This window comes from Fundulus heteroclitus, chromosome 19, assembly GCF_011125445.2.
Source record: "Fundulus heteroclitus isolate FHET01 chromosome 19, MU-UCD_Fhet_4.1, whole genome shotgun sequence".
In the NCBI taxonomy this organism is placed as follows: domain Eukaryota; kingdom Metazoa; phylum Chordata; class Actinopteri; order Cyprinodontiformes; family Fundulidae; genus Fundulus; species Fundulus heteroclitus.
Genome location: NC_046379.1, coordinates 7745715 through 7752805, shown reverse-complemented (window position 1 = coordinate 7752805; position 7091 = coordinate 7745715).

Below are 7091 nucleotides of genomic sequence, written 5' to 3'. Positions count from 1 at the left end.
AGGATGAAAACATCAGGCAGGGGTTGAACTGGGAGAGGCTGAGCTGAGCAGTTAAACCAGCAAACACCAGTCGACCTGTCTAGACTCGTAAATTCAATCTGAAACGTAAAGAATAAACCTTTAATGATCCCTCAGTGAGGACATTTTTGTGTATCAGCAGGAAACTGACAGCCACACAGATAAACATCAGATATACGTAACGTTAATACAGAAGAAAAAATGAAATTGAAACGAAAAAGATCTGCCGTGAATGGAGCAAAAAAAGGGTTTAAAACCTAGATTAGCATTAAAACAGATACGCAAAACATTTGCTGCTGTGTGGTGTTTATTTCTATGAATTAAAAATAGCATTTGGAATAAAATACTGAGTTATAAAGTTCAATATGAATGAAACGAGAACTGTAAATAGCTTTTGCTTTCTCAGCCTGACAATGTAGAAGTGGCTAATCTGGGGTTTTCCCACTATTTTGCTTCTTAGTAACAGTCCTTCATTTCTGCACCCCAAACAAATTGTGTCCATAACGTCAAGTCTAGATTTTCACACAAAGCACAGCTCATTTGACTCATATACAGCGACTAACACAAGTGTGCACCCTCCTGTTAAAATCTAAACGTTTTTAACCATCATTTTACACTTTTTGCATATATTGTGACTTTTATCCTGCACAATTCAACTGAAAAATAACGGTGCAGAAGAAACTAGGAACAAAATGACTTGACAATATTAGCCCCATCCATCCATCCATCCATCCATCCATCCATCCATCCATCGTCAGCTTAACAGTGATTCAGATCGCTGCTGAGAATGACTCTGAATAAGGAAATGACTTTTTATCTTTTTGAATTTTTATCTTAGAGAAGAGGTGTGGTTGGTTGATAGTATAAGAAACAAAAACAAATGTGCTCCTTGTAATCAAAGGACATAAGTTAAATGATTAGACTTGAAATGTGTGACATTATGATAAAACTTGATGAAACGACCAACATAAAATTGAGACAAAAGATGGGGGGGGAAAACGTTGAGGAGTAGCGCCTCTGTCTCGCACAGCTCTGGGAGTAGAATAGAGGAGTGTTGAAAGTAGAATTGCTCCTTGGATCACTGCGCAAATGTGCCTTTTTCTCTGGGAGTCTTGGTGTTTTTACGCACCAGCCTGGAAAATGAAAAGTGCCCTGAGCAGCAATCAAAAGCAAGGAGATGGCATCATACAATCAAGCTTCTAGATGACCATTCAGGCTACTGACGTCATGTACAATACAGAAAATACTTTCTTACTTTCTAGAGTTTATTTATGTATACATTTCTCTGTGACATTTCCCATTTCTTCTAGTAATGTTTATTATTGAGAGCATTTCTTTAAATAATATTAAAAGTCTCTGAACTATATTCTTTGCACATTTCTCCAGTTTTTATTGATGATCATTCAATATTTTTCCTATTATATATTTATCCTCAATAAAATGACATTACTAGAGCGGAGCATTTAACCCATCGGGCCGCTGAAACTACTTAATTTCCCCCCATGGTGATGATAAAGTTTATCTTGTCTACATATTAACAGTTGTATGATACTGTCAGTGTATGCTGCTTTTTAAGACTTGATGCAATCTGCTGGGTTTCCTTAGAGAAGAAACCTTTTGACCAATCTGTCTGTTGGATTTGATTGAATTTGACTTTGTAAAGGGCCTTGAGATGAAATGTGTTGTGAATTAGCGCTGTATAAATAAAATTTAATAGAACTGAAGTTTATGTGCTCATTTCCTACACTGTTTAGGTGGTGGATAAACCAATCAGCTCTCTATGTTTCTGCCATTTGTCCTGTTTAAGACACTCTTAGGCTCGCTAAAAGTCCCCCTCCCTACTCCTAGCATTTTTTCCACTTTAGGAGCTCTCTTAAGGCCTAAGATGCTTTGGGAATAATTTTTATCTTACCCAGATAAACATTTGAGAAATTCTAAGATTTTTCCTAAAATTACATAAGTAAGAGCTACTTTTAGTCTTTGTGAATACTATGATGCTTTTGCATTTTCTTAACAAACATGCCCCTATCCGCAAATTTCAAGTAAAGGGTAGAGATAACCCTTTACTTCAAAATTGTGTTTACATCCCACACACACTATTGGAAAAATTGGTCGCAAAACAGCTGAAAACATTTTTAGATTCACGGCACCAGTGAGGTTTTGTAAAAAGCACAGTACAGCTGCTGGTCTTAAAGTGGTAAATGACATTATAGATGCCCAAGATAGTGGGAAATGTTGTGCATCCCTCTCTGTTGACTTGACAAAACCATTTGACACAGTAGATCATTTCATCTTGATCAATCGACTCTACAAGATTGGCTTATCAGTTCAGGCAGGGAACTGGTTCTCCAACCATTTATCTGGTAAAACTCTATGTGTCTTGACCCTCCCTCCTTCCTGTGTCAAAGGGAGTGCCGTAAGGCTCCTCACTCGGGCCTCTGCTGTTCACAATTTTTGTTAACAACCTGTGTGATAACTTGCCTGATGTTGAATCTCATCTTTATGCTGATGATACGGTTATTTATTGTTCATCTTTTTCACTTTTACAATCCTTTAGACTTCTACAATCAGCTTTTGATGCCGTTCAATCCCGTCTTGCTGGGCTTAAACTGGTTTTGAATGCAGAGAAATCAAAGGTTATGCTATTTTTAAATGTTAATCAGCTCCCACCTCTCCTTCTCACCTTGGTAACTGTTCAGGGGGTTAAAATCGAAGTTGTCAGGTGCTACAAATACTTAGATATTCCGATGGATGAGAATCTATCCTTTAAAACACTGATTGACATTGTTTCTCACACCAAGTCAGAAGGCACATAATTACAAGGAGTGCAAATCACCAGTTTTATCAATACGATCTTATATCGATTTGTTCGGATGACGATACGATATTTGCTGATATCACAAAGTCTGTTATGATTTCTGATCGACTCGATTGATATAACGCGATATCATCTGCCCATCTAACGCTATTATTCACATCGATATAAACTCACAAAAAAACAAATATGATTTGACCGTTTTATTTCTAAGCAGGCATCAAAAAGCAAGATTCTTCATTTTAAAAATAATAATAGTACGTAATAGATCACTTGCTCACGTTAGTCTCAGACCTTGTGAATTTCAAAATAAAGGTGTATTTTAAAAATGACGATATGGATCGATATTTTAATTTTGCATCGATGTCATTGGATCATTAATCATTTAATCGATACATCGATGTGGATTGATGTATTGTTACACCTCTACTGATAACTTCAACCGTTTTCCCCCTGATGGATTATGGAAAGCTGCTATTCATGAACGCCTCAGCCCGACATCTGAATAAATTGGATGCTGCGTATCACTGTGCCCTACGTTTCATGACTGACTGTAGCTATCAAACACATCACTGCACTTTGTATGCTGTAGCAAAAAGTATCTTTGATCGCAGACTGTCGCACTGGCTAGCTTTTATCTCTAAAAAAAACCTGAAATGGGTGAAAAGACTTTTCAATTTTCTGCCCCTACCTGGAATGACACACAGAAGGATTTAAAGATATCATCTCTTGTTACCTATGGGCAATTCAAATCAGTTATAAAGAACAGAGACTCAAGGTCGTTTGGCTTCTGTAACTGGCCTAATGTTTAATTATGTGATGCCTCTTGGTTATGTGGGTTTTTATTTAATTTTGGATTTGCTGCACATGTTATGCTGCTGTCTTAGCCAGGTCAGTCTTGTAAAAGAGGTTTTAATGTCAATGAGTTATTTTCCTGGTTAAAAAAAAAAAGAATACACACATATATACATTTGGTGGACCTTTTTTTAATGAGGAAGTTCATTTGTACACTAGAAGAACTGAATTTTATCTGATGCTGCTAGGCGGGTCCTGAATGCTGATTGGATGAGCTGATCTGCAAAACAAAAGGCTGAACTGATGAAAAGACACGAGGAAATGTACAGATTAGCAGAAATATTAGATATTAGATTGTAAGGTCTTGTTTTGCACAGCCAGCATGCAAATATGCAGACATAGTGAGTAATCCCTGTTCCAAACATTTTCTCCTGGTTACACAAGAAGCACAGACATGCAGGTAAGTAAAGTAAGTAAGTAACATTTATTTATATAGCACTTTTCTCAGATAAAAATCACAAAGTGCTTCACAGAAAAAAACAAATACAAAAAAACAGTATACAAAGCAATACATAAACAACATTATAAAACAAGATGGAAAACATACAAACAAAACCGTAAAAACCAAACGTCTAATTAAAAGCCTGCTTGAATAGCAGCGTCTGTAGTTGCTTTGCTGGTATTCTTGTGCTTGCCTCAAAAATATGGACGAAGCAGGGAATTTAAACCAATAATGAAAATCAAAACAGTTCATTTATAAACTGCCAATTTACAACATCTCAAGGTGACCCCTCATACTGAGCATGCATGTACTTCTTGGAAAATCTGACCTAAAATCTACATTTACAACAGCAGAGAAATGGGAAAAAATTTTCTTTTCTTCTAAGACATACAGAAACAATTCCTTAAGCAGTTGGAATTTGAAAGCTACACTGTGTGGAAAAGAACAGCTTTTCTGAGTATCGGTGTATAAATTGTCCATGTTGTGTTAAAAAAACCAAGGCAGTAGGAAGAAAATGTTTGTAAAAAAAAAACTGGGAAATGGAGGAGAGGCGGCAGCTTGATGATGAACAAGAACAGCCTTGCTTTATTTTGAAAATAGAGGCCTTCAAAATGTGACAACAGCACCCCCTGCTGTTTGGTCAGTAGTTGTAATCCTCTGCCCTGTTGGATAGCAGTAAATAAGGTCCTGGGTTTGAATCCCAGCCTGGCGTCTTTCTTCATGGAGATTGCATGTTCTCCCTGTGCATGTATGAAGAATAAGCCGTACAGATGATGAATGATTTTTAACTGTGCATTACCGGAACATGAAAGATTTTCATGCATGTTCAGACAGCAGAGTCCTGGTGTTTTATGCTTGGGGCGAACCCACCGTGTTGCAGCTCATTAACCAAACCTCCAGCATCACCTCGCTCTGGGTGATGTCTCTGAACCTCCTCTTGATGCCATCACAGTTCAGCCAAGCCTTTCATCTCCAGACAGACGCTCGTTGCTCCGCTGCCCGCTTTCACCTAATCAGCTGGTTTTTTACCGTTTAGTGAAGACGAACCTTCCAAGCTGCTGTTGTGTTGTTTGTGGTTTCATGAAAACCCACCGGAAACTGCATCGGACTATTTATTAAGAGACAAAACAAGGTATCATGAAGGTTAGCCATCTTGTTGCCTTTTTATTAAAATACTTTTCAAGAAAAATCAACGAAAGGTGCAACATTGAATGTTCATTATTTCAACTGCTTATACTCAGTAAGTTGATTTTATGCTCATAATACCTTGAATATGCAAAAAATTTAAAATAAAACTGAATAAAACCCCATATCTGTGAAACTCATTCCAAAAAAGGTAAAAAAAAAAACAAAGCAACTGGACTTGTTTTCCGTAGTTGGAGATGTTTCGCTTCCTCTCCAGGAAGCTTTCTCAATTAAAAAAATCTGGACATTACTCCAGACTTTTTGAATTGATAAAGCTTCATGGAGAGGAAGCGAAACGTCTACAACTACGGCAAACAAGTCCAGTTCCTTTGTTTTTTAACTTTTTTTGGAATGACCATGACCTGGATGACTGAGAATCTTCACCAGCATATCTGTGAAACGTTTCTATGTCAAGAAATCTTGGGAAATGGGTAATTTTAGAAGCCTCTTTCCCCTCATATGGTGAATAATTTGATGCAGCTCCCAAGAAAAATCTCCCTTTGATTGGTTGATTCAGCTTGAGTTCAAGTAATCCTGGAACTGCATTCTATGCTACAGTAAGCGCTGCCATTTTTCTATTTTCCACCAATCTTTGACGGGGGCTTTACTTCATCGCCGTCTCAGGGAGGTCTGTGGCAGACAGAACCATCGTTGGAGCAGAAACATCGGTTTGTAACCAACGCACTCGTTCAACGGTCTGGCTGATTTAATCAGGCCTCCCTGCTCTACAGGGGACACATCATGCTTTTTAATGCTTTCCTTTTCACATTTAACTCATGCAAGTGTGCTCTATGTAAAGTGGAGCAGCAGAGCTTTGGTCTGAATTATTCGTTATTGTTGCTCCACAGATCCTCTTTTGGGTTGCTGGGTCAATACACCCAACAACCGAACATTTTCACTTTTCCACTTGTCAGCATCCTTCAGCTTGGACAAAAAAAAAAAAGTATAATATAAAAACGGCGGTTCCGCAAGACTGGTTAGCTGGACCTCTATGATCTTGTCTAGCAGCTCCGCAGCAAATAATGCAACATGATGGTTAAAAAAAAAACATAAAAGAGAATAGAGAAAACTGAACAGCTTAAAATATATGACCCAAACAGAAAATTAAGACATCTACGCAGCACCTGGCGAGACTACATTCAACTTTTCTGCATTCCTAGAGACTCCAAGTACAAAACAAAAAGTATTTAAGGACTAAAAAAGTGAATTTGGCATGTCCCTTTTAAGATGTATTCACATTTTATCTCTATCTTTAGATTAAAGTAATTAAGAAAACTCTTAATTAGACCAGCAACCTTCTTCTTGACTTCCTCTTAAGTCAAACAGATTCCTATTAACTTTCAGATCTTTAATCACATTTAATTCTCCTACAAAAGAGTGTTTTTATTTAATTTGCCCCTCTTACTGCTCGTGTTTAAGATTAGAAACAGGTTTATTACTAATTTGTTCATCCTTGACTTGATTTTAATCTGTAAACATCAATAAACAGTTCCATTTTCCATGTTGATTCTTTCAGGAAACATGAATTCTAAAATATAACAAACCTCTTCTACGTATTTATGGGTGCAGTTCTTAAGTCTACGGTTAGATGTAATTCATGCTTCAGATAAGAGTAAATGTTGTTGATAAGCTATGAGTTTTATTTGATTTATTCTACCAATGAGACTGCCTGGTTTGTAAACATCAAAAGCATTCAAAGTAGCTAGTAAACACTGAAACAGCTCCAGATTTTAAGTTTTCTGAAGTAAAAAAAGATGGAAAAACTCTGAGACAGGA